The sequence below is a fragment of the Ochotona curzoniae genome, unplaced genomic scaffold (genome assembly GCF_017591425.1).
Source record: "Ochotona curzoniae isolate NIBS_2020 unplaced genomic scaffold, NIBS_Ocur_1.0 contig_1071, whole genome shotgun sequence".
NCBI lineage: Eukaryota > Metazoa > Chordata > Mammalia > Lagomorpha > Ochotonidae > Ochotona > Ochotona curzoniae.
In genome coordinates, this window is record NW_024464939.1 from 11,414,623 (window position 1) to 11,442,357 (window position 27,735).

Consider the following 27,735-nt stretch of genomic DNA (forward strand, 5'->3'; position numbering starts at 1 on the left):
AACAACCCCTGACAGCTGGGGCTGGACCAGGCTGAAGCCAGGAGTCAGGAACTTGATCCAGGTCTCCTACGTGAGTGGCTCGGACTCAAGTACTTGAGCCATCACCGCCTCCTGGAATGTACATTAGCCAAAGGTTGGAATTGGGAGCAGAGTTGAGCCTTGAATCCACGTATTGCAGACAGTAACTCAATCACTACATAAAACACCCAGCCCAAGTGTCTTTTTAAAGAAGCTTCTCTTGGTGCTGGTGTGGTAAAATAGCACAATTAGCTACCGCCTGCTAAGGCTAGCACCAGTCCTGGCTGCTGCTGATCCAGCTCCCTGCTAATGTGTCTGAGAAAGCAACAGAGGACTACCACCAGTGGTTGGACCCCTGCATCCATGAGGAACACCCGGAGGAAGCTCCTGGATTCAGCCCGATACAGTCCCCACCATCTAGAGATTTAAGCAATAACTCCTATTGAACCAGATCAACATTCTTTTTCCTTGGGACATGGAACAAGGGAAGGAATACCCCCTCAGCACTAGGAAAGTGGAATAAGCCAGTGGGACCTGCACTCTTCCTTAGCTATGATGCTGGGAAACAGCAGTGTCCTTTAGTGGCCCTCCTCACATTTGTCCTTTCCTGTCCACGCAAAAACAGAATGGAGAATTTAATTTCATTTGACATGGACAGTTCTGTTTACCACTTTCCATAATCCAAAATGCCTACAAAAGCAGCTGCTACTGCATTGGAGAAAATATACTCTTTCGGTGATTGCCCAGAAAAGACCACAATTCACAAGAGTCCTGGCCCTCCCACCCAAGTTCTTTAAGTCCTGTCACCTCACACACCAGTCAGGCAACAGCAGCGACATCAGTACTGAAACAACCAATGGGAATTCAACAGTGTGTGTTCCACACAGTGAACGCCTCCTGGGCGGCCGCATGGCAGAAATCACCCATCCGTCAGCTGCTTTTGTCATTTTTGGTTAAGTCCATAAACCGTTTCCCAGGGCTCCTTGTCATCCCGCCTAATAGAAGCATTTCCCATAATTACCCAGGGCCCCATTGTCAGAGGAGCCACCATCGGTGGTTAACATCTGGAGGGGAGGGTATTGGCGAGCAGTTTTAATTTAGTTAAGCGTTTTCTTTAATGAATCTCATTTTGGCAGGAGGAAGTCATGACCAGACATCATAATGTTATCTAATCTGTCACAAGCCTTTTACAGTTACCGTGTTTCCCTTTCCTCCATCAATCCTGTTCCTTTCAATATCCCCAGAGTCAAGACCCTGTAGCTGGAAAAAATAAGAATGCATTACATGGCTGGCTTTTCTTCCAGTGAAAAATGTTGCACACTGCTTTATCTTAATTGACTGTTTTCCCCCTCCGTTGTATGGTCTGTGCCTGGCCAGAGTGCCCAGGTTAGTTGTAAGACTTGTGGCACAATCTTAAGGCTTTGTAGAAATGCAGATCTTCTAGGAAAATGGGAACATGAACAGGGCCCCGCAGCAGCCACGCTCCACAGAGCAATGCTTCAATCAGGTCAGCGGGTTTCCCTTCTCCAGCTCCTTCTGGGTTGGGTGGTTTATGTTGTTGTCTTTAATTTGTGCATATTGTTTTTTCCCATGAAATAAGATTTCTTTGGGTGCAAGAATAAAGTCCATGGTGGAATAGCGACTGCTGCTCAGCTCCGAAACCTCAGTGTCTCATCAGTGAAATGGGACCATAACACAGTGGACATGGTGGGCTTGTCTTGAACATTAAGGGACAGTGGGAAGGCATTTCCAGACTGTGCCATGCTTGGCCCTGGCAGTGACAATTTGGTAAATGGTTACTGCTGTGTTGGTCTTCTTTCCTTTGGAACTAATGACTGGATTGGATTAAGCAGTACCCAGGCAATTTTTTTGGTACTATTCTTTAGCCTTAGTTGTCAAGCAGATACTGGTTGCATGTACACTCCTTCCAGCAGCTAGATTTCAGGGTGACATTTAAGGGTGGCTTGAAGAGGCACAGGCTTGGCTCACTTTGCCAACAGGGAGAGAGCGCTATTATTCGCCAGGAAAATGCAGCAAAATCCATGCATTAGTAGCATTCCATTGTACTTCACATCAAAGTAAAAAAAAATCTCTTTGATCCTTTGTATAGAAAGAAACAGTGCTGAAAATATTGCAGAAAACGTCACCCTGAAATTATTTAACAATGTTGCCTACCCCATACCTCATAAAAGAAAAGGGGATGACCAAGGATCACAGAGTGCTGAGTTTGAGTTCCATTTCTGCTACCAGTTCATGACCTTGAGCAAGAGTTAGCTGCTTCTTCAGCAAATGAACGCTCATTGGGTATCATCAGGTGGAGGGTGAGACACCGTGTTCACTCATTTGAAAGAGTTATTAATATTTAAATAACATTTGAAAAAGAAATGCAATCTTAATAAAAAGTACTGTGCTATTGGCCACAAAAACAGTCTGCTTTCCGTGTTGACGTGGCCCTGCATTTCTGCACTGTATTTCAACAGGAAGATGGATGGCTCTGTCCAGCACAAAACTCCAGGGCCCAAGGTTTGCAGGCGCTATTGATCCAAGTAAGATGCAGGAAAATTAATGGGTTCTCAGGGCTGGGGTGGTAACTGTAGATGTCACCAGGAAATTCCGTGCTGCTGCCCAAAAGACAGGACAAGATGACAAAACAGAGAAGAGAGATGAACTGGAAGTCAGCTCAGGGGTCAGCGAACCTAAGCTGAATGTAAGCTGTAAATAACATGCCTTGGGCAGCACAGCTGCCTCTGTGGGTTGGCAACAGGGTGGTAAAATCCAAGTTCCCCAATCTGACTTGAATTGGATTATAATAAAAGATAGTTTCTATTTTTTAAAAACACATGCTAGAACACACACAGCAGCACGACCAGAGCAGTCTTGATCATTGCTTCCCCTGCAAGCTCATCACTGATTATACAATCTGTCTTGGGAGAAGCAGTTGCCTTCCTGAAGTCACTTCACAGACAATGTAAATGTCAACTTGTCCCCTGTCCCTGGTTAAAAAAAAAAATCCAAGCAAAAACAAAAAAAAACAGCTCATAAAAAATAAAGCAGAAGTTGGGAGTTGACTCATCATTTAGGATTCCTACACCCCATATCAGAATTCCTGGCTGCAGGCCTGGCTTCCCTCTGGAACCAGCTTCTTGTACATGCACACGCTGGGAGGAAGCACAGGACTGCTCATGTACTGGGTTCTTGCCACCCACGTGAGAAACCCAGACAGTCCGAAGCTTATAGCTTTGGTCTGCCTAGTCCTGGCTGGCGTGGGCATTTAAGGAGTGAACCAAAGAATTCTTTCTTCTTCCCTTCCTGTCTCCCTTCCAAATAAGCAGCAAATAAAAAAGAACAGTGTAACTTTAAAAGAAAAATAAGGAAGCTTGCTCCCATAATGAAATCTCAAGATCTATTACTAGGCATGTTGGTTTTCTTCCTCTAGATATGAATTCTTTATATATACACTGATTCATACCACCAGATACAGCAGTGGAAACCACAGAACTCAAGGCCAGCATTGTGGCAGAGCTGGTAGTCTTCATCTGCAATACCAGCTTACCAGGTGGGCACCGGTGCGTGCTCTGGTGCTCTACTTCCTATCTGGCTCCTTTCTAATGGCCTGGAAAAAGCAGTAGCGGATGGCACACGTACTTGGGCCCCTGCATCCACGAAGGAGACACAGATGAACCTCCTGGTTTCTGCCTGGCCCAACACTGGCATTATGACATCCAAGAAGTCAACCAGCAGATGCAAGAATTCCTCTTCGTAACTCTGACCCTAAGACAGCATAAACGTAAGAGTCAACCAGATCTGTAAGTACCTAGCAGAACAGGTTAGCAGGTCAGCTTCAGTACTCCCTGTCCAGAACAGCTGACTGTGTCACTCGCTATCCCTACCTGTCCCAAGCCTGTTAAGACCACATCTGCATTAATTCCAGATGGCAATGGCCCTTTACACTTAGTGGAATCCCAGGTCTTGGGCCAATCTACCCAGAGCTTCTGCAGCTATTTCTGGGACTCTTCCAAGGGTGATGTCTCATTCCAGTAAGGAGGTACCCATGTGTTCTTGCTCATACTGTTCCCTCAGAACCTCGTAACTGCCTTGGTTGCTCTCCCAGTGCTATGAAAAAGGAGCCAGGCCCAGGTCATTCCCAAAGCCCTAGTCCCCAAGACGTCACAACAGAGCTAGGTTCTGCAGAAAAGCAAGAGATCTTAGCCCACTTCTGATGCCAGGATCCTTCTCAGGCTTGTCCCTCCAAATTTAGAGTGACAAGCTATAGAAACCACCCACACAGAAGCCTTCAGCTGCCACATCCTCTTCTTCCACCAGGCTCCGAGGATCTCCGTGGAGCTCAGGTGCTCACATAAATCTTACCATGGGGACACAGCATCTCCTACATGTGTCCTGCAAGTGGGCAGGGATTCTCTGGTCATGTAAATCTCCCCAGTGGATGGAGAATCTGTCTCAGCATATCCCACAGCCTCTGCTGGGTCAGGCTCCTCTTGACTGCTTGAAAGTATCAAGACACATTGGGGCCCGGTGCGACAGCGTAGTGGTTAAAGCCCTCGCCTTGCATGTGCCAGGAACTCATATGGGCACTGATTCTAATCCCAGTGACCCTACTTCCCATCCAGCTCCCTACTTGGGAATGCAGTCAAGGACAGCCCAAAGCCTTGGGACCGTGGACCCACGTGAGAGACCTGGAAGAGCTCCTAGCTCCTGGCCTCGGATTGGCTCAGCTCCAGCCACTGCGGCCACTTGGGGAGTGAACCATCAGAAGATCTTCCTCTCTGCATATCCGCCTTTCCAATAAAAATAAATCTTAAAAAAAAAAAAGACACTTTGAAACACATTGCATAGGAGTGAACCAACAGGTGATTCTCCCTTTACATTTCAAATAAAACTTTGAAATTTTTGAAAAAGGTTTAAGTAACAAAGTTTATTGTAAACTGCAAACAGCTTCTACAATTGTGGATAATTATATCTAACCAAATGATTTTTACCATTAATTTAGCATAAACTAATAAATTGAGAGTGGCTATAGTTTAGTGGTTCCTTCATCGACCATGAAACTTCACTACGACTTTGTTGGTGGTTCAAGACCCGTGGGTGCTCTCTAGCCCTGAAAGGAAATAGAAAATAAACACACAAATAAGTTTCAATTCTATCTCAGGGATTTGGGTTTTGTGCATAAGCCAATGGTAATTCCTATCTTTCCTGATTGACTCATTCAATGTGTATTACGCTTCTATAATATGCTGTTTAAAAAAAAAAAGATTTTTGTTGGAAAGTCAGATTTACACAGAGGACAGACTAGAGACATGGGATCCTGGTGCTTGCAAAGCGAGGATTAAGCCATTGAGCGATTGCACCACGCCCAATGCTGCTCTTCTTGATGTTAGACTATAGCAATAAACAAAGCCAGCAAAATCCCTACTCACGCGGAGCTTGCTTTCTAGCAGGAAGAGAGAAGAAACTAAGAGCACTGTGTCCCGGAAGGCACTAATAGGGACTGGTGCCATGGAAGGGGAGGTTAAGCCTTCACCTGCAGTGCTGGCATCCCACATAACCTGAGAACCCAGATATACCCGGAAAAAAGGTCAGAAGGCTTAGCCAACAGAATTCTAATACACTCCGTTATGTAAATCATGGTCTTTCAAAGATTCTTACAGATATATTCATTTCTCTTTTTTTAAGATTTATTTTTATTGGAAGGTCAGATAGAGAGGAGAGAGAGAGAAGATCTTCCATCTGTTGAGTCACTCCAAGTGGCCAGAGCTGAGCCAATCTGAAGCCAGGAGCCCAGAGCACCTTCTGGTCTCCCACGCGGGTGCAGGGTCCTAAGGCTTTGGGCCGTTCTCTACTGCTGTCCCAGGCCACAAGCAGGGAACTGAATGGGAAGTGGGGCCGCTGAGATTAGAACTGGTGCCCATATGGGATCATGGTGCGTGCAAGGTGAGGACTTTAATCGCTACACTACTACACCAGGCCCAAGATGTATTCATTTGACAAAGTGCAAAAAGAAAAGAGACCTATGACTCCCTAGCAGAAGCGGAAATTCTCTATATGAGCATCAGGGCTCCAAGGAACTATGCCATTGTCTGCTGCCCTCCGAGGCACACTGTGTGGAAGCCAGATCAGAAGCAGGCACTGTTATATGGAATATGCGTCTGGAGCCCTCGCCTAACCCACTGCACCACAACACCTGCCTGCCAAAGACGACTTATTGGATCTACAGAGACAAAAATCCTCCATCTGCTGGTTTTCTCCCCCAAGTGACCACAAAAACTAGAGTTGAGCTGATCCAAAGTCATGAGCCAGGGGCTCCTTCCAGGTCTCCCACATGGGTCCAGGGTCCTAAGGCCTAGGACATCCTTTACTGCTCCCAGGCCACAGGCAGGGAGCTGGATGAGAAGTGGAGCAGCCAGGACATGAACCAGCACCCATATAGGACCCTGGCAGATACAAAGTGAGGATAATAGGCTACCGCACCAGGCCCACCAAAGACGATGTTAAATCATACAAGTACCCGAGGCTGCTGTTTTGTGGAGGCCGCAGCCTTTGCAAATTAATTCGCATCTCCTGGGAAGGTTACTGCTGAGTCCATAGCAGTGACTCTGGTCTGCCCTCCTGAAAAGAGGGACCAAGAGAATTCCAGCCCAGTTTTGAGTCTCCATATCCTGCAGACCTTAACCGGGTTCTTTCCATCTTGTTACAATTCTGGCTCTGTCAGAATCAAAGTCACAAATCCTAGGTCAGGGTTCTGGAAAATTCTAGTAGCTAGACTTGGCTTTAGAACAGACTCCCACTAAGGATCAATATACAAAGCGGAGGGGGAAAAAACCAGCCTTCCATCTCCTGTCTTCTAGGGAATTACCTGTTGGTGGCTCCAGTGTACTAGTGGAAACAGCGTCTTTTCAAGTTTCCTTTTTGTTTTTTCACGAATTCAAAGCAGTGCGATCGTATTGCACAGAGCTGAGTGAAGCTGGACAAACCTCATTTCACCTGCAAGCACCAGGATCCCATGTCTCTAGTCTGTCCTCTGTGTAAATCTGACTTTCCAACAAAAAGCCCACAGCTGGAGAAGAGCCTCTTCCCGCCCCACCGCCCCACAAGCCGCTGCCACTCCGAGGGTGAAACATTCTGTAATTCAAATACAAGCAATTCCAAACCAACCAGCCTTCAACCTGTTACACCTGCAGAATCCAAGAGTTTAGCAAACCAAACAGAGCAGACCTTCCTCCAAGAGTACACACACCAAGCAGTATGTGCATGTTCAACTTTACAGCTTTTAGACGCAGTGACAGCATTGTAAATAGGAAAGATATCACCCCTCTTGAGACCTTAACTGGCTTTTGGGCACCTGGATAAATTATTCAATCCGTAAGGTAGTATCTATCAGCCAAGTTTTCCCAGGCCAAGATCTTATTTTGCCCCCAGGTTGATACAAATCACCTCTGTGAGCGCTTCGTATTTGCAAATGGGACCTCGAAACCAAGGGTTCCTAATCAATTGCTATTCACACTCCCACATCTGCATCTGCATACATAAAGCCACTTTAAACATCACGCTGTGGGGTCCTGACACAAAGACGGATCCACCAGCTGTCAGGCCACTGCACTGAATTGGGGACACAGACCCCATTTTCCTATGTAAATTGGCCTGGACGCCACTTCGGGCCCCCAACAAAAGGGACCAGTCCTGTTACATGGGGCCATCTGGCTGTCCCCCACAGGCCCTATGACACCTCCGGGATGCAGCAAGAGGGAATGATCTTGGGGGGAGGCGGGAAGGTGGCGCGGTAGAGCGAGCGCAGCTGTCACCCGGCCCCCGTGGGACTTGCCCGCAGAGGTTAAGGGCGAGCAGTCTCGCGGTGGTCTTAAGCCTCTGGGCCCCCCGGGCGCCTGATGGCCTGACCGCGCACTCCCGGAGTGGGGAGAACGCGCTTTGTTCCTGGGCCCCAATAGGGCGCGGCCCCGCGAGCTTTGGGCAGGGACTGCGCTCGGTCGCCGGGGCCCCAGGGCAGCTCTGGCCTCACCACGAACCGCTGCGGGCGACTCCATAGCAACAGCGTGGGAGCGCGGCTAGCCAGGGAGCGGAGCAGGGAGGAGGGAAGAAGGGAGGGAGAAAGGGAAAGAGGAAGGGAGGAAGGAAGGCAGGCGGGGGTGGGGGCAGGAAGGAGGATGGAGGAGAACGGGGAGAAGGGGCACCAGGGCAAAGGAGGAGGGGGCGTAGTAGAGCACGGAGAGGAGCCAGAGAGGATGCAATGGCAGGAGAGATGGAGAGAAAGGCGCAGCAGGAAGGTAGGGTGCTGGGGCGCTGGGCACGGAGGTAGGAGGGGAGCAGAGAGAGGCGGCGCGGCGGGGGAGCTGGGGAGGAAAGAAGGCTGGGCAAGGAGCGTGGGTGTGGGGCCCGGAGAAGGAGTGCTAGGGCGGAGGAGAGCTGGCCGGCGCCGGGCAGCGGGAGCCGAGAGGGGGCGGGGAAGGAAGGGCGCGGCCGGGGCCGGGGCGCCGCCCAGCACGCCCGCCCTCCCGAGCTGGGGCTGCGGGACTCCATTGGGCCGCATTCCTGCCCCCGGCTTGGCATCCGAGGGAGGCGGAGCGCACGCCGCGGCGGGCACCGGAGCAGCCCAGGCAGCCTCCTGGAACATCCCACTGGAGGTGCTGCCCAGCCTGGGAGCCAACTCTGCCCTCCTCCTCCCCGCGGGGGAAGAGAACCCCTCTGCCGCTGCCCCGGCTTTCCCAGGCTCCGAGCGGCGCGCAGCCCTGCCGGGGTGAGCCGTGCGGGCAGCGCGAGGGGCGCGCGCCCGGGTCAGCACGCAGCCTCGCCGAGGGTCCTTTGACCCGCAGCGTTTGCAGCCCGAAGTGTCAGCGTCTTTGCACAACTGTTGGGGAGGTCACGTGGAGTGTGTCAGGAGTCCCTCCCCACTCCCCAGCCTCCCACGTCGGGAGTACTTTGTGATGGGTTTTCAGGCCAGGCTCGGGATTTAAGTAGGATTTTCTGATAACCAGGTAAAAATGCTGGGGAGCAGCCAAGGCGAACAGGAGCTGCTGTGTAGGAAGCAGCGGCTTGCGCAAGGCGTCGCCCAAAGTTGGCGCAACGCACGGTATCCTTGCTCTCGAAGAGTTTACCACGAAAGTGCACTAGGACCGTGTTTTTGAAAGCTTGCTGGCGCTTATTAGCTCTTGAGGCATGGTGTTAAAAACTGTGGGACACACCCCCACACACCTTTCAGACACAAATATTGCAAAAGAAAACCTATAGATCAGCGTTGTATGATTTTAACCTCACTATTTGAAAAAGGAAAGGTGGGCCCGGTGCTGTAGCCTAGCGGCCAAAGTCCTCACCTTAAAAGCGCCGAGATCTAATCCCAGCAGCTCCACTTCCCTTCCAGCTCCCTACTTGTGGCCTGGGAAAGCAGTCGAGGACGGCCCAAAGCCTTGGAAGCCTGCACCCGTGTGGGAGACCTGGAGGAAGTTCCTGGATTCTGACTTCGGATTGGCATAGCATCAGCCGTTGCGCTCACTTGGGGAGTGAATCATCGGACAGAAGATCTTCCTCTGTCTCTCCTCTCTGTATATCTGACTTTGTAATAAAAAGAAAATAACCTTAGAAAAAAAAAAGAAAGGGAAGAAAAATAAACTTTTGGACTTTCTCAGCTCACACGTGGTCTATGGGAAAATGAAAATAACTCTAATTGAAAAAACAGAGCTCACCATAAATAGGTAGGGAGCATTCCTTTTTTTTAAAAAAAAAAAAGCAGAAAATGCACCAATCAGATAGGAGGCTGTCCGAGTGCCATAAACCTAGGGTCAGAGAGTCCAAAGAAGCCTGGAAGAACAGCTTTCTGTGGACACGGCCGGGGCTGCTGCTGCTATACTGCTCTTGAAAATCTTAGTCTGTAACCCCCTGTATTCAGGAATTACCCAAAGAAACTTTTTTAAAGTTTCTCCTGCCCACATACTCCCAAATTAGTTACCTGCCTACACGTAACCGAGAAACTGGCAGGTTTTTAATTGTGTGATAGCTCGTCTGCTCTCAACTCTATCTTGGACAAAAAAAAAAAATGCAAACGTCCAACTACGTCTAGGAAACTAGATGTTTACTTCTTTTTTGCCGTAAAATGCGTGACTTCTGCTTTTAGATTCTCCACTACTTGCATGTAATTTTTCGCGAGGATTTACTCACTTTCAGGCAGTAGTCTAAGCAGTGTGCAGACACTAGCAATTCAGTCTCCTGATCTTACCCCCATTTTACAGGCCCGGAAATCGAGGCCTAGAGAAGGCACAAACCCTCTCTGCTTTTGCTTTCCAAATTGCAGAGGTGGGTGGGATCAGAGGACCACTTGTTTCCTGCCTGCGCCTTCCAGGGGAGCAGGGTTTCCGTTTCTTACCCGGAAGAGTTCTGAGTATTACGAGAGGCCTTCGTTAAAGTTCTCAATCTTCATGAGTCATGTAAATTTGAAAATCCCTAAATTTTCTTTGAAGATTTATTTTGAAAGTCAGAGAGGGAGAGACAGAACAATCCACTGATTCACTCCCCGCACCTCCCCACACACAGGTGACTGCAATGACCAGAGCTGGACCACGTGGAAGTCAAGAGGCAGGCGTTTCATCTTGGTCTTGCAGGTGGGTGAAGGAACCCAAACACTCGGGCCATCTTCTGCTGCTGCACCATTAGTAGGGAGCTGTACTGAAAGTAGAGCAGCTGCGACATAAGCCAGTGCCACACGGGGTACGTGTCACAGGCAACGGCTTTACCAGCCACACCACGATGCTGGTCCCACATTTCTGAATTTTTAAAGTGCTAGCAGTTATCAGTCAATGTTTTCGTTCGAAAGAGTCAGAAACCATGGAATAATATTACAAAAAGACTTTGCGAGATCATGACAGTGTATCAGAGACAAGAGTATTTGTTTTGGGAAATGAAACAAGTGAAAAATGTTTTCAAATAGACATGGGATCTTGCTTCCCTAGTTCTGCTGACAAATCTTTAGAGCATCACTGTACTATTCATCAAAATAGAAAGCAACACCCCCACGAGGTCCAATCAACTAAATACAGATTGTTTATATGACTTGCAATGAGTAATTAGAATTGTGACATTAAAAACACATTCACTGCGGCTAGCATGTTAGCACAGTGGTGAACAGCGATGTGGGATGCCTGCTGACCTACCTAAGCTTCCTGCGCAGCTTTCACTGGTACAAGATGATGATTTAAGTGCTTGGCCTTCTTGCACTCACCTGGGGGCCCAGATTGCCTTCTAAGCTCCCGGCTGCTGCCTGATCCAGCCCTGGCTGTTGCAAGCATTTGCAGCGTCAACAAATGAAGTGGAGATGATTCTTTATCTGAATGTCTCATTTCTCTGCCTTCCAAGTAAAATGGATATAAATGTAAGCTTTTTTTTTTTAAGTTTATTTTATTAGGTTTACAGAGAGGAGAAAGATCTTTTGGCTGCTGGTTGACTCTCCAAGTGGCCACAATGGCCTCCCATGCGGGTGCAGGATCCCAAGGCTTTGGACCAGTCTTGACCGATTTCCCAGACCACAAGCAGGGAGCTGGATTGGAAACTGGGTCGCCAAGATACAAACGGGCACCCATATGGGATTCTGGTGCATGTACGGCATGGACTTTAGCCACTAGGCTACTGCCCTGGGCCCTAAATATGTAAGATTTTAAAGATGCATGTTCTGAATTGAATCATAAACCTTTAAAAAATCATGGTGAAATCCTATTGCTTATCCCCTGACAAGTTTATGTTCTATCAAAGGTCTGACCACAACCTGCAAATCAGGAGAGATGGATGAAGCATCATTTGATGTTTGCACAAAGCCATGTTGAGGTGGAAGGTTTTCCGATTTTGACCTCTGTAAATAGATGGTACTCACTGCTAAAATCATTGACCTCTACAGCCTTCCTTCAGTGGCCTTCACTGCCTGGGACCCTTCCCTTGCACTAAGCACACACAGGATGAGTGAGCAAAGAGGATGTGGAAGAAACAAGATGTGAACTTTTGGGTCAGAGAGAAGCAAAAGATTAACTTTTTCTTGAGCCGACTAGGCAGTGCTTGAAAGCCAAAAAAGCAGGATGGGGCAGGAGTGGGCTAGGGCGGGGTGAGAAGGGAGGGTACTAAGAAGAAGGGGCTTAGAATCAATAAGGTTCCCACTGCCAATTTTTTTTTTTAGGCTGGAAACTCAAAAAAAGCTTTTTCCCTTAGGGGTCAAGTTCGAATATCCGGTGACTCCACTAAGATCAGATTAGACCCCTGATAAGGAAGCAGGCCCAGGAGGCCAGGTCCCCAGGAAGCTGGCGGATAGACTTGCCCTGTGGTCTTCAGGCCACTGACCAACTGCAGGACTAGGGATGTGCTGCTGGCTAGAGCCATTTTCCCTGTTGGCCCCACCCACAGGGACCTAACTGGCCCCGGGGTTGGTCGGCGAGCTCAGTCTGCAAGCCTTGTTTCCTCACATTCTCTAAAAAGGTTTTCCCCTTAGGAAAAGACAACCTCATTAACTCTAGTCCAAAGGTGAATATTTTTTTCATTGCTTTCACAAAAATTTAGAGGAAAAAGAATGCCCTGTGGCTATTTTTAACACTTGGGAGAGAGGAGAGATTCCTTTTTCTTGCCTTAAATATCCTGATATTCCCATCACTAGGAACTGACATTTCCCAAACTAGAAGTGAAATTTCCCAGTTGGGTCTCCTGGTCTGAATAAGATTAGAAAATAAGGATGAAGCGATGGGGGAGGAAGAGAGATTATACAAATTTCATAGGGTTGCAGTGTTTCTCGTAACAAAAGTTCCTTTTAACTGAATTCATAAAGCAGCATTTTACGTCTATAGCATTGTGTGTTTCTGTTTTCCTTTGGTCCCCATACACTGGCTTTTAGGCCTGAAATTCAAGAATATGGGGACACGCTTTCCTCACCCTCTTTCTGAGGAAGTCAAACAAAAAGAAGACAATTTAATCAATAGAGAGTTTGGGCCAGCCAGTTCCAAATGACTAGATGAAAGCCCCGAATAAAACATTAAACGGCCTCTGAACAGAATACCTAATTAGTATTGATCACCCAATAATTCTAAGCACATGTGCTGCTAATATAGAAAGGAAGCAATACATTTTCTTAGAAAAATAAAAGCAACAGCTTTATATCTGGACCTCATTAGTATGAAGTAAAGACGAAAAAGGCCCTTATAAAACAAAGCTGAGGACACCACCCCACATAAGAATACAGTTTTATTGCTTAGGTCACATTACATAGAGGAAGCTAAATCATGCCCGGGGATAGAGGCTGGACTTGAAGTAGGGCAGGAGTGACAGCCAAAAGCACCACCTGCCTTGTAACCACCAAAAGGACGAGTTGACACTTTGTGGGTGCAAGATGCTAAGCGGGGGACTAAGGTTACGCCCATTATCTGCAACTCTTTAGAAACCCGGTGAGGTCCAAGGTGGATTATTCCTACAATGATGGAAGTGAAAGTCCACCTTGGTTCCCCCACAGCATCTTGCCATCCTGGTGAGGATTCGGGCCCCTTCAGAAAGCCCAGGTTGCAGTACTCTGCCGACACCTGTCAGCTACCATCTGCTGCGCATGCGTGACTTCTGTCACAAGAGGAAGACTCTGCACCCAAGGGTGTTGCTGTTCTTTGTGGACCAAAGGTTTAGATAAAAATCATTTTTGCCCAAAGTCAGATAGAAAATGAAAGTTATTATCGTGAAAGCATCCGGATGGGCCTAGGAAGATCCAGAGGCCTGGCTGTGGATTTCAGAAGGAAAAGCTTGCAGCCTGATTCATTTAAGATGCTTAGGAACTGAGGGAGTGAACAGCAGACTGAGAAAGACATTTTCTTAAACAAGCCATGATGATACTGCTAGTATTGCTCCTTGGCCTTTTAGCTAGGATCAAGTGTAATAGTGCCGGCACCACATCTAATCAAACACGTCATCTCTGTGGCCTCCTTTATGACTGGAGCGAGAACTCAGGAAGAGAGAGGCACCGGAAAGCAAGGCCTCTCCCATGCAATGACGTTACAGTTGTGTATCAGTTCATTTTTTTTTAAATGCTCATTTACTTATGTGAAAGCCAGAGTTACAGAGAGAAGAGACAGAAATCTTCCATCCGCTGGTTCAGTCCCCAAATGGCCCAAGAGGTAAGCTGGGTCTCCAACATGGCTGCCAGCAGACCATGCAGTTGGTCCCACTCCATCTCCCTCTTCCTTTCCTTCTGCACTTCTGTTTCAAAGAAATACGTTTTTAAAAGAGGTAGAATAAGCAGGGGGGGAGGGGGGGTAGTTGGCGGGGCAGCTTGAATAACAGCACTGGTGGATTAAGCGGGGGAGAGGGGCCCTGGGAGGCACAGGTGGTTCCTGCCAAGAGCCGAGGTGGCCAGGCAGGCTGGAGTTCACAGGATTCACCCTTTCCTTACTTTTCCAGGAACCATGCTTCCAGATCAAGGACAAGCTTTATCTTTACTGATCTTGCTACCAGCCTACGCTAGACAAGAATGTTCCTGCCCTTTTTTATAGGATGTCTTAACAATGTTTACCCAGGGAGTTCGTGATGTTGAGACACAGGGCATAGTCATACTTGAGGTTGTCCAAGGGCAAGTGCACCCTGCCTGGCAGGGACTTGATCACCAATGTCAAAGTCACTTAGAATGCAGGACACTCTCCCCTCGTCCGCTTTGTTCTTCATGACGCTGTTTAACTTTTTGCCTCCACGAAACAGCTTTCTGCTGCTCCAGATACGTGACTGCTGAGGTCACTCTGAATTTAGCGGGTCTCACCCGAGTTCCAGGAACACAGATAACTGGCTATCTCTGCATCTCCTTTCCAAATATGGGAGTAAGAAGATTTAACTGATCCAACTCAGTCAGGTGTTTACCTTTGAGCCAACTGTCTGTAGAAGAGAAAGCTGATTCAAAATAGCTGATTGGAAACAGGGAGAAAGGTGGCAATCAGAAAGGCAGTTTGGAATGAACTAAGCAAGTCTTCTCCAGCAATTCCCCATGGTTTTCCCCATCATGTTTTAACTTCGGTCCCTTAATTGCAGATTTTCTAACATACTCCATTCCCTTCTTCCATGTTCATTGCAGTTCTAATTACTATAACAATAGGGGCCACGTGTGGTGGCTCAATGGTTAAATACTGGCTTTGCACACACCAGTCCCTCCTTCAGTTCTGACTCCAGCTTCCTGACAAGGCATACTCTGAAAGGCTGTTCAGATAGCTGGTTCTTGCACCCATGCAGGAGACAGATTGGATTTCTGGTTCTGGGTCCCAGCTTTGGGCTGGCCTAGTTTTGACTTCTGTGGGCATTTGGGAAGTGATCCAATGGATGGGAGCTTTTGTTCCCTCTCAAATAGCTAAATAAATGATTTAAAAATTTTAAAGTAACAAAAAAAATTTTAACAGTGAGGTCTTATGGGAAACCCAGAAGAAGCTCCAGGCTCCTGGCTTCCAAGACTGGCTCAAGCACTTGCTGTTGTGGCCTCTTGAGTGAACTAGCGCATCCATCTCTCCTCCTCTCTGTATACCTGACTTCCCAATAAGATAAATCTTTGTAAAAAGAAAAGTACTATGAGAATTAGATCACATGAAAAATACAAGCAAATGTGAAACCCACAAGACTAAGTAAAATTTTCAGGGAAAGCTGTTTGGTCTTACTGTAAAGACACACTTTGGGATAGCCATATCCCATAGTCGAGTGCCTGAGTTCAAGTCCCAACTGTGCTCTTGATTCCAGATTCCCACTAGTGGGTGCCTTGCCAATCAGCACCTATGAGGGGACAGCTCAAGCACTTGTGTCCCTTGACACCCACAAAGGAGACCCTGCTCCTAGCTTCCACTTGCCTCAGCTCCAGCTGTTGTAGACATTTGGGTGGTGACGCAGAAGATGAAGGCATGCTCTTTATTTACCCAATAGATTTTAAGAATAGATTTGCAGATCAAAATTTTTTAAGAGCCTAGGCATCTCAAAAAAGTCCAGAAAATTAACTGCCCAGGAATTTTAAGTACTCTTGTAACCACACATGAACAATGAAAGTCTCAGCAATAAGTTTGATGAAAATGGGACTCCACATATTAAATTTATCAGACATAACCACTTAATTCACCTTTGCATTTTATGAATCTCAAATTTTTTTCTGTCACTGACAAGATAAATGCTTCTTTGAAAGTTGAAAATTGTTCATGTTTGACAATTTGAAAACTATTCAAATATGGGTGGGCATTTGGTGTGCAGTTTAACTCCCGCTGCAGCGTACCTGCTACATCTTGGAGTGTCGGGGTCCACTCCCAGCTCCAGCTCCTGGCTCCAGCTTCCTGAATGTGCACATCTTAGAGGCAGGGGGATGGCTCAAGTATTCGGGCTGCAGCAATAAGCATGGGAGACTGAGGTCCTGGCTTTAGCTCGAGGCTAGAGTGAGCCAGCGGATCCTCTGTGTGTATGTGTCTATTTCTGTCTACTGCTGACTCTCAAACAAATACATTTGAAAAGGACTGTAGGAGCCGGGCGCCATGGCCTAGCAGCTAAAAGTCCTCACTTTGAACATGCCTGGTTCCCATACGGGTGCCGGTTCTAATCCCAGCAGCCCTGCTTCCCATCCAGCTCCCTGTTTGTGGCCTGGAAAAGTAGTTGAGGACGGCCCAAAACCTTGGGACCCTGCATCCGCGTGTGGGACCCAGAAGAGCTCCTGGCTCCTGATCAGCACAGCACTGGCTATTGTGGTCAGGTGGGGAGTGAATCATCCGACGGAAGATATTTGTCTCTCCTTTACATATATCTGACTTTGCGATAAAAATAAAATCTTATTTAAAAAAAAGGACTGTGGGCCTATGTTTGCGTGACTCAGTGTATTGTGTGTTTTGCATTTGTGTTTGTCGATGTGTTTGCAAAATTGTGTTAATGGGTTAAGTATGACCACTGCATAAACCAGGGAGAATGATCTATGTTTCAGTATGCAAAAAATCTACAAGAAAATCCCTCTTTGCTTACTTTCTCATGAAGGATGCCATCCAAATGAAATAGATGCTATTCCTTGGCAGTACTTCCAGAAGCGTAGTAGGGTAGATCATTTCAGTACCGCATGAGCAAACTTTTATTTGAAAAATGATACATTATTCTTCCTTTCTGTTCCAATGCTTGAGCTGCCTGCCTTGAGCTCCCCAGCTGTGTTCACTCCCTCATTTGCTTCAAGTCTGCTAGTGCGCAGGCCTGTAGGATGGACCTCCAAGGGATTCTGCATCATCTGTTTCGACCCAGTCTTCCGCATCACAGAAGCTCTTACCTGTGCTCCCCACAACACACAGTAAAACAATCAAAACTTGATCCAGATGGCCAAGTCCAGCCATCTTCCCTTAAAGCAAAGAACTTCTTGTTGCCAGAGGTCTAGGTGAAAGGGAAGAGAGCTTGCCTTCTATTGCAATTTATTGCTACGTAACAAATTACCCCAGACCTCACTGCTCCAAACAGCAGCCCCCTTGTGTGCTGCCTAACCTCTGCAGGTTGGCAGCTCAGCTGGCACATCTGCTGTTTTCACTGGGTATCTTTCAAAGCATGCTGGATGTGGAGGCATCTGGAGGACCCTCCCTGCCCAGGAAGGACACATAGCTTCTCGACGGTGGCAGTGTGGGGGCTTCGACAGAGATATTAAATGGAAATCTGCAGCCCTCCTCAGGGCATAGGCCCGAGCTGACACAGAGCATTGCTTGTGCCACCTTGTAGGCAGCAAGCTGTCCAAGAACTAGCCTACATTCCAGCAGAGTGGAAAGAGATGGCGCTTGGGGAGGTGGGAGAGTGACAAAGACGCCCTAGTGACTTTTACGCCACCACAGTTTCTTACACGGGGAAAGTTCCTTTGAGTTTTCTATGCCGAACACACACTCCGGCTATTTCAACATCTATTTACTCTTCTTCGGGATGTTTATAAGTTCTTTGGGTAGGAAAAGTGTGATAGTTTGCTGAAGCCTTACAACATTGAGGTTAACAGCGGGCTCAGATGGACTGTAAGTGATTACAAAATTATGTATACACGAGCACACATAAATACTGCTTGCCTTTCAAACAGCACTCTGAAATCCACATTGTACAACCACACACTTCAGAGACATGCTCACAAGTTCCACTTTGTTAGAAATTCAGGTTTATTTTTCAAGCATGTGTGAGGGTTTCTGTCTACTCTCCCAGAAGTTAAAGAACAGACTGAGAATCCAAAGAAGTGTCACTGGGTCCAGTGTGGCGGTTCAATGGTTCAATTCTCACCTTGCAAGCACCGGCATCCCTTATGGGCTCTGGTTCCTGTCCCAGCAGCTCCTCTTCCCATCCGACTCCGCCACTCCCCGCCCCCCCCCCCCCCCCCGCGCCGTGGGAGACCCAGAAGAAGCTCCTGGCTTTGAATTGCCTTAGTACTGGCTCTTGTAGCGAGTACCTTTATTATTTTCATTCACATCACAATTTGACTTCTGTTCTATCTAAATGTACACTTTTATTACAATAAATGACTAGCTACAGGTGGGAAGCAGTGGAGTGGTCAGTTCAAAAGAATCAGTAGTGGGCATCCTGTGTTGTGTTGAGGGATAATTAAACTGCTATCTGTCCCACTGGCATCCCCTATGAGCACCAGCCCCAGGAGCTCTGCTTCCCATCCAGCTCCCTGCTAACGCACCTGGGACAAGAGCAGAAGTTTACCCAAATGCCTGTGTCCCTGCAGCAGCCCCTGTGGGATACCTGGGTGGGCTTCCTGGCCCCTGGGCTTTGGCTTGACCCCACTCTGCTGCTGGGCAGTGAACTAGCAGATGGCAGCAGTCTCTCTGCCTTTGTAACAAATAATCTTTTGAGAAAGTTACTCCCATTCAGTTTGGTAACTATGTTACACTTAAATTCGATGACTGTATGAAGATGCTTTTTAAATTAAGCCTGTCAACTGTTTGGGGAAAATTGCCAGTTACGTTCAGGACTGTTCATGAAGAGCTCCTTTCCAGGCTGGAAATCCAGTCGTTGCTGAAAGATTTTCCTTCCCTCTGGCAAGTTCTAGGACTTGCCGGACACTGGGGTCAACACCTGCTGGGGTTCACAGGACTTTCTCTTGTAGGAGGACAAGAGATGGGCTGAGCGCTGGTACATCACGTAGACACATTGCCAGTGGGCTGGGATTTACAGATTTGCTGCTCATTTTCTCCCCGTATTGTCATCCACCCTGGGAGTGTGTAATGCGCAGTTCTGAGGTAGGTATGCAGCTGGAAGGCCAGCTTCCAGGTTACTGCGAGTGACGTGGGAGCTCAGAGCCCAGGCGCTCCTCTCCTGCCACAAGGTAGAAGTTCTGAGTTTCAGAAGATGGAGCAGGCAGTAACCCCTTGTGTTCATGAGGGACCCTCCGTGGCAGATAACAACACCCGCATTTTATAAAATCAGTTGTAAGCGTCGCCGCCAATGCGCTCATCTCCAAGCCCTCTATACTCTTACAACGTTTCAGCCTGGCAGAATTAGCCCCATCCTTGCCTCCAGTCTTCTTTCCCCGTTGCCCAAGCTCCCCTCCTCCCCGCTCCAGAAACAGTCCCTGGCAGGTCGCAATCTCAGTCAGCCGTCTTCGGATAGGAAAATCTCCCAGACTCCCTCACCCCTGAGAAAGGCTCGCGAATTCCTGTCCCTCACTTCTCCCACAGGGACGGCTTCCTGTCGGCCGCAGGCTCTGCTTGCCCAGCCTGCCGCCCCCAACCTTCCCGGCCGGCTGTGCCCGGGGGAGGAGCGCTAGCTTCCTACTTTAGCAGCATTGGGGGCGGGGAGGAGCTGCTGCTGCTAAGACATCCCCCCTCTCTCCCGGGCACAGAGCCCTGGATGCCACCGGGCCCGTAAGCCGTGCAAACTGCCGCTACCGGAACCCGGCACCTAGAGGCCGTCACTCGCGGCTCGGATCCCCGCCCGGCCTTCGACGGCAGCAATCGGCAGGCGATTCCTGAGGGGGGAAAAAAAAACCGAGACACAAGCGCACCAAGGCCCAGCCAAGGCGGATTAAGACAAATCAGCAAACGCACTCCCTCGGGAAGTGACCTGGAGCTTTCCAAATGGCCCGAGGGCCGGATGGGGGTGGGAGGGTAGGTAGAGACGTCAAACGCTGGGCAAGTAACCGTGTTTTCGGGGAACCCAGAAGAGCAAGACATGCGAGACCCCGCGCCTAGGCTGCCAGCTTGCTAACATCCCCTCGTGAAAAGGATTTAAAGTTTGAAGTCAGGCTGAAGCCGAGACGACTGTTTACCGCCCTTGCCTTCCCAACGCAGCCCCCCTCCGACCCTCCCCTCCCTCTTCTGTCCGCCATCCCTCCACACTAGGGTCTTTGTTTTTGGTGTGTTGAACTCTATTTAGTAGCATCATGAAGTCTTTGATTATAATGTAAATTTCAAATGTTATTTCGAAGAATATAAAAGCAGTGGCTGAGGGCTGCTGAACGTCGACCTGACGCCCCGGTGGAAGCGGCGAGAGGCAGCTGTTTATTCTGAATCTTGTTCTAAACCAGGCTCAAGTTGAAATATTTTTCGCTAGTAATTTTGCTCTGGATAATAGAACACCGAAAAAAAAAAAAAACGCTTGCTATTTAGAGAGGTATGTATGCAAAGTGGCATAATATGTGTCCCCCCCGAAAATCAGTATTACTTTAAAAAATTATGATTGTTTTCGATGACACAGTTGTGTAAGTAAGAATCTCCCCCTTTCCCTCTTGCTCTCTCCCTTGCCCCCCTCACACCACTTTCCCCCATATTATCACAGTAGCACAGCCCGTTAGTAACAGTTACAAGTTGAAGTACCTCATGGAATTGTAGGTATAGGCAAAGGTAGAAAAATCGGATGCCCGATTGTCAAGGTGTATTTAACTTTTACTGAGAGCCTTCTTTTTACTGGGGAAGAGAGATGCCTACTGCAGTGGATCTTCACTTCCCCGCATGCTAGTCTCCTACAGTTCAGCTTTGGGAATATGTATATACTTGTTCACCTGTGTATCTAAATAGAAAGAATACAGTGAGAAGGTGGCAAATCCAGAAAGTCGATGTGTGGTGTTGGGTACTTGAACCCACGCCAGGAGAGCCTGGTGATATGTCAGCGTTTTCGGTGGATTCTGGGGCCATGGCAGCTCCCTGCGATGTTAGCTGCCCTCTGGTTTGTTGCACAGAGGCCTGGCCAAGTGCTTTTGGTCTGTGCAATATCGCTAGATTTGCCTCTCCTCACTGACTCCTATCTTTTCTTACTCTGCAGCTAAATAAAAATAGAGACTTTTGCACTTAGTTCTGTTGCTTGTTGTGGAAATGTAATGCTGAAATTATATTCATTTTGCAAATCTAAGCAGTTGTGCAACATGTTGAATTATTTACTATTACAAAAGATACTAAGATCTTTCAGTTCATATGTCTCCAATACATGTAATTGTGTGCTAAAGTGCATATTATCTGGTCGAATACTAAAATTAAAAAACTAGCAGTCCAGCAAAATGCATTATCCTAAAAGTCTGAAAAACACAGTAGCAACATTCTCCACACTTCCAAGTTTCATGCATTGCCTTTAATGAAACTTCCCTTTATATCTGTGTAAAACTAATTCAAGAGTATTTTCAGCAAGTTTTACCTAAATTTCTGCATAATGAGATGTTTTGTCAAACATGTATTAATTGAAATTCTGTAAATGTGAAGCAGTTGAAAATACTACCTTGAAACTTTCGGCCCCTAAAATGAAGTGGCCAGTGAAAGAGCTCTAAAGTTAGAGCAGTCCCTAAGTCCCTGGAGTCTCTAGAAAGGAACGCCTGAGAACATTGTGACAACATTTTATATTTTCCCTGTTGGAGACTGACAACACCTATTAACATATTAAAGACTCTTCGACTTATGCTGAATCGATTTTTAACATAAGTGCTAAGGCAGTTCAAGAGGAAAAGGAGTCTTTTCAACAAATGGTGCTGGGACAATTGGATACTCACATGTGAGCAGATTCACGTGTTCAAATCTTTACCTCACAACATTCGAAATGTAACTCCCAAGTGAGTTTTAGATCTAATTACAACAACTAAAATTTTGAATCTTCCAAAGAAAACCTGAAGCACATCTAAGTAATCATTGATGCAATAAAAAGCACAGGCACTTAAAACAAATAACGGATTAGACTTTGTAAAACTTAAATCAGTCTGCATAGGGCCAGCTCCTGCTAAGCTGCTGCCCGAGATACCAGTATCCCAATATTGAACTTCAGTTCAAGTCCTTGCTGCTTCATTTCCCATCCAGCTCCCTGCTAATGCAACTGGAACGCAACAGATGGCCCAGGTGTTTGGGTTTCTGCACCCGGTGGCAATATCAGTTGGAGTTCCGGGTTCCCAATTCTGGCCTGGCCCAACCCAGGATGTTGCTGTCATTTGGGAAGTGACCCAGCAGATGGAAGATTGTGTCTCTCAGTCTCTCTATAATGCTGACTTTCAGGTAAATAAATCCTCTGGTAAAAGATTTTTCTTGGAAAGGCAAATTTACAGAGAGGAGACAGAAAGATCCTCATCTACTGGTTTACTTCCAAATGGCCAGAGCTTAGCCAATTCTAAGTCAGGAGCCAGGAGCTTCTAGGTTTCTCATTCAAGTGCAAGGTCCCAAGGCTTTGGGCCAACCTCCTCTGCTTCCCCCAGGCTAAAAGCAGGGTACTGGGTTGGAAGTGGAGTTGTCGATACATGAAGTGGCAGAAGATTAGCCAATTGAGCCATTGTGTTGGCCCCCAAATATATAAATCTTTTTAAAAGCCAGGAGCAGGCAGGCTGCTTCTCAATTTAAAAAAAAAGTTTTAGGAGCTTCTTTGGTCTTCCATGTGGATTCAGGGGCCCAAGCTCTTGGGCCATCCTCCAATGCTTTCCCAGGCCATAAGCCAGGAGCTGGAATAGAAATGCAGCAGCTGGGACACAAACCTGTGCCTGCATGGGTGCAGGCACCACAAAGCTGAGGACTAGCCTTTGAGGCACCATGCTGGCCTTTGTATTTTGAAAGGCAACATTAGGAAACTGAAAAGGAAACCACAGGAAAAATATTTGTAATTCTACTTGATTGTTTTGTGTTTAGGATACAAGTCTTGCAACTCAACAACAAGCTACCCAATATAAAAATGTACAAAAAAAATCAAGGGAGTGGTGCAGTGGCTCAACTGGCTAATCCACACCTGTTACAACTGGCATCCCATATGGGCACTGGTTCAGTAGGAGAACTGGAAGAAGCTCCTGTCTTTCAGACTAGCTCAGCTGCAACCACTGTGGCCATTTTTAGGAAATGAACTAGTGAATGATACTTTTCCCCTGCTTTCCTCTCTGTAAATGTACCTTTAAAAAAAAAAAAAGTCTTAGAAACCTGAATGGACAACCATATGAATGGTTAGTAAACACATAAAGGTACCTGACAGTTGTGGTCATCAAGAACATGAATCCAAACCACAGTGATATACCACACAGCCACCAGGTTGGCTAAATCAAACAATGTGTTGGTGAGAATGTGGAGAAATGTCAAACGCTGCTTGTAGGAAGACAATTGGCACAGCGATGTTGGAAAACAGTCCAAAAACTTCCTGAAAAGTTTAACATATTTGTCACACCATTCCCAATTCCACTTCTCCTACAATATATTCAAGAGAAATAAAAATGTATGTCCGGGGGCCAGTGTTTTGGCACAGTACATTGAGCCGCAACCTGTGATGCCAGCATGCCATATTGGAGCCCCGGTTTGAGTTTCAGATGCCCCGTGTTCAGTCCAGCTTCCTACTGATGTAATGCATCTGGGACAGTGGCAGGAGATGACCCAAGTACTTGAGTCCCACAGAGGAGACCCAGGAGAAGCTTCAGGTTCCTGGGCTCAGTCTGGATTAGCCGCAGCCATTGTGGCTGGAGTGGACCAGTAGAAGGAAGCCACTCCACCCTTTGTGTCTGTCTCTCTTCTGTCACTCTACCTTCTCAAAAAACAAAACACATCTTGAAGCAAGTGTGTGTGAATGTTCATAAAAGGGTCATTCACGATAGCTCAAAAGTGCAAATACATAAACAGGTTAATGGATGAATAAAATGTGATCTCTCTCTGGAGCAATATTTGGCAATAAAAAGGAATGGATACATACTACAGAATGAGTGAACTTTATTTTTTAAATATTTTTATTGGGAAGTCAGATATACAGGAGAGAGGAAGAGCTTCCATCCACTGATTCACACCCCAAGCAGCCACAACGGCTAGTGCTGCACCAATCTGAAGCTAGGAGCTCTTCTAGGTCTCCCACAGATGCAGGAACCCAAGGCTTTGGGCCATCCTCGACTGCTTCCCCAGGCCACAAGCAGGGAACTGGATGGGAAGCGGGGCTGCTGAGGTTAGAACCAGTACCCTATGGGATCCCGGTGCATTCAAGACAAGGACTTTTAGCTGCTAGGCCACTGTGTCAGGCCCAGAATGAGTGAACTTTAAAAACGTTAAGTTTAGTGAATGAAGACAGACACAAGTACAGTATAAGTTATTCATATGGAATTCCCAAAGAGGTAACCCTACTAACAAAAGACAGAAAATAGATTAGGTCAGTGTCATGGTGCACCAGTCTCCCATGTTGGGGTACCATTTCGAATCTGGGTTCTTCCCTTCTAATCAAGCATCCTGTTACTGTGGTCAAGAAAGCAGCAAAGGACAGCCCAATTATTAGGGCCTCTGTCACCCACACGGGAGACCCAGGTGGAGCTGCTAGTTCTTGGCTTCACCCTGGTCTAGTCCTTGCTATTGTTGGCAGCTGGGGAGTGGAATAGTGGAAAGATTTGTCTGCTCTTAGGAATAAGTTGTAAAAAGAAAAAAATCGTGATTGAGGCTGGAGGTGAGACTAAAGAGTGATAATTAGGATAACATCCTTGGCAGTTGGCACTGTGCATTAGCAGATTAAACTGCAGCCAGCATCTCCTATGGGCGCTGGCTCAAGTGCTGGCTTCTATGCTTCCAACTCCCTGCTAATGTGACTGGAAAAGCAAAAGATGGCCCACGTGCTTGCACTACTGCACTCATGTGGGAGAGGTGGGAAAGATTCCTGGCTCCTGGCTTCAACTCCAGCTATTGGCAAGTGAAAGAATATATATTTATCATAAATTCTCCAAACTTGGGTTTTTTTGACAGTTGCACAATCCTGAAAAATTCACTGAAAATAAATTCATTGCAACTTTTATGGAATGCAAATTATATCAATAAAACAATGTAGCTTTTAAGAGGGGTGTACTCTTTCCAAAAGTTTGGGAAGCATTTTACATCCCAGCTCTTGGAAAAACTCTGAAGATTAGGCAACTCTAAGAAAACTCAAATATTTTTAATCCAATGTAAATCAACAGTATGTGACCATAGAGATTTTTTTCCTCAAGATTATACCAATGCAACTCCTTCAAAGGAATGTTAAGGGAAAAAATGAAAATCACGGATACTAGCTCCCTGCAGTCTGTCCCTTCACTTCTCTCCCTTGGGCCCAGGTGAATGGCACGCCCTTCATGAAGTCCACGAGATTCCTCTTAGAATGAGCAAGCTGGAGAGAATGCCCCTACCCACCCACACGTGTACTGGCTTTATGCCGGGTGTCAGGCTGAGAGGCCGAGATGAAAAGGTGATTCTCATAGGAGTTGAATGTAATTACATAATTTGAAGTTATTCAAGATTAATTCCACTAAAATTGCATCATAAAATTAAGGCATTAAGGATTACCGTCCAAAGAAGAGTGGATGTGAATCAAGCACCCTCCCGCCTATGGATCGTGTCCAAAGCACCGGGCTCGTATTTGAAGCATGTGTAACAGCTGAGTGACAAACATGTGCTCACTTGATTAATCAGTTGTTCACTGCTGGAAGCTGTGTGCTAGGCACTCCATAGGCTGGAAACTACTGTGGGAAGAATCCAGATGCCCCCAGTGTGTGAGTCTATCATATATAGGAGAGCAAAAATGTTGTAGCAGGAAGTACTAGGAAAATGATTGTAGTTATTTATATAATAGGAATTTTCAAAAAGGCATTAAAAATATATGGGGCCTGGGACAGTAGCCTAGTGGCTAAAATCCTTGCCTTGCACATGCCAGGATCCCATATGTGCTCTGGTTCTAATTCTCAGCAGCCTTGCTTTCCATCCAGCTCCCTGCTTGTGGTCTGGGAAAGCAATCGAGGACGGCCCAAAGCCTTGGGACCCTGCACCCACATGGGAGATCCAGAAGAGACTCTGGGCTCCTGGCTTTGGATCAGCTCAGTACCAGTTGTTGCGGCTGCTTGGGGAGTGATTTGAAGATCTTCCTCCATCTCTCCTCCTCTGTACATTTAACTTTGTAATAAAGATAAATCTTAAAAAAGCTGTGGTCCCACATTTGGTCAAAGAGGGTGGTTGTGGGCATGGAAAATGGATTATTTTGTTATCTGATTACCTTGTAATTTTATAAACTTGTTAGCTAAGAATAATGATAGCCACATATCTGGACAATGAAGTGAATCTGTTGAAAGAATGATAGAGAAATAAACAAGTTTTAAAAAGCCCTTTGTAAATTGTTATTTTCAACAGAAAAAGATCTCCCACTCGCGGCTTCACTCCACAAGCGGCCACCACAGCCGGAGCCGAGCTAATCAGAAGCTAGGAACCTGGAGCTTCCTTCTAGGTCTCCCACGCGGGTACAGGATCCCAAGTCTTTGGACCATCCTTGACTGCTCTCCCAGGCCACAAGCAGGGAGCTGAATAGTGAAGTAGAGCAGTCAGGATTAGAACTGGCAGCCATGAGATTTTTGCACATGCAAGGCAAGGACTTTAGCCACTAGGCTACTATGCTGGGCCCTAGCCAGTTTCTCTTTAATGATACTCTTCAAAAATTAATATTGGCCATTAAGCAAGGTAAAATAGTGCTGTCTCTCGTCTGTTTGAAATATGTGAAATAATTATGATCCTGAGAACATTGTTTTGCCTATTTGGGAAGCAAATGAAAACTTTTGAATTATTTTGGTTACAAGGCAGAAAAAAATCACTTTTAAAATACTTCCCAGGTAACCACCATGGCTGGTCCAGGCCAAACTCAGGAACCAGAAGCTTCTTCCGGGTCTCATGTGGGTGCCGGGGTCCAGGCTGCACACACGTTGATGAGTACTGCAACCTTGCCCAGCCCACTATACCCTCAGCCCTGGCTCTTGCATGCTCCAGTGGGAGTTGCAGCCAAGCAGGGAAATCCCCAGAGCTCTCCCACCAGGACCATTCCCAGCCTTGTACCTTGTGTATGCAGATGTGGGCTTCAACCCAGGCTGGCATGGCCTACCCAGTCTCAGCTCTTGCTGGTGGGTGTTGCAGCCTTGCCCAGCTGGGCATGGTTCACACCCTATCTTGGCTCTCGTGTATGCCAGTGGGTGCTGCGGCTTTGTCCTTCTCTAGCCATCTCCATCTATCTCGTCCCTCTCCGGCCTTGTCCAGGTCTGCCTTCAGACCTAGCCCATACAAATGCTGATGAGTGCTGTACCTTTGCCTGGCCTGCCCTGCCCAATACTTCAGCTATTTGCTCCCCAGCAGGTGGCAGGTGATGCTATTTAGCCTAGTCCCGATCTTTCTATAGGGAAGTGCCTTGGCCTAAACCCAGACAGGCCCTTTTTTTCTCCCCTCTAAACCGTTCTGTCTCAACTCCCTTTCCTCAGGGAGTCTGCAGCCCCCCTGCTGGGAGGCCAGGGTAGTATACCCTAGCCCAGCATTCCTGCCTTCC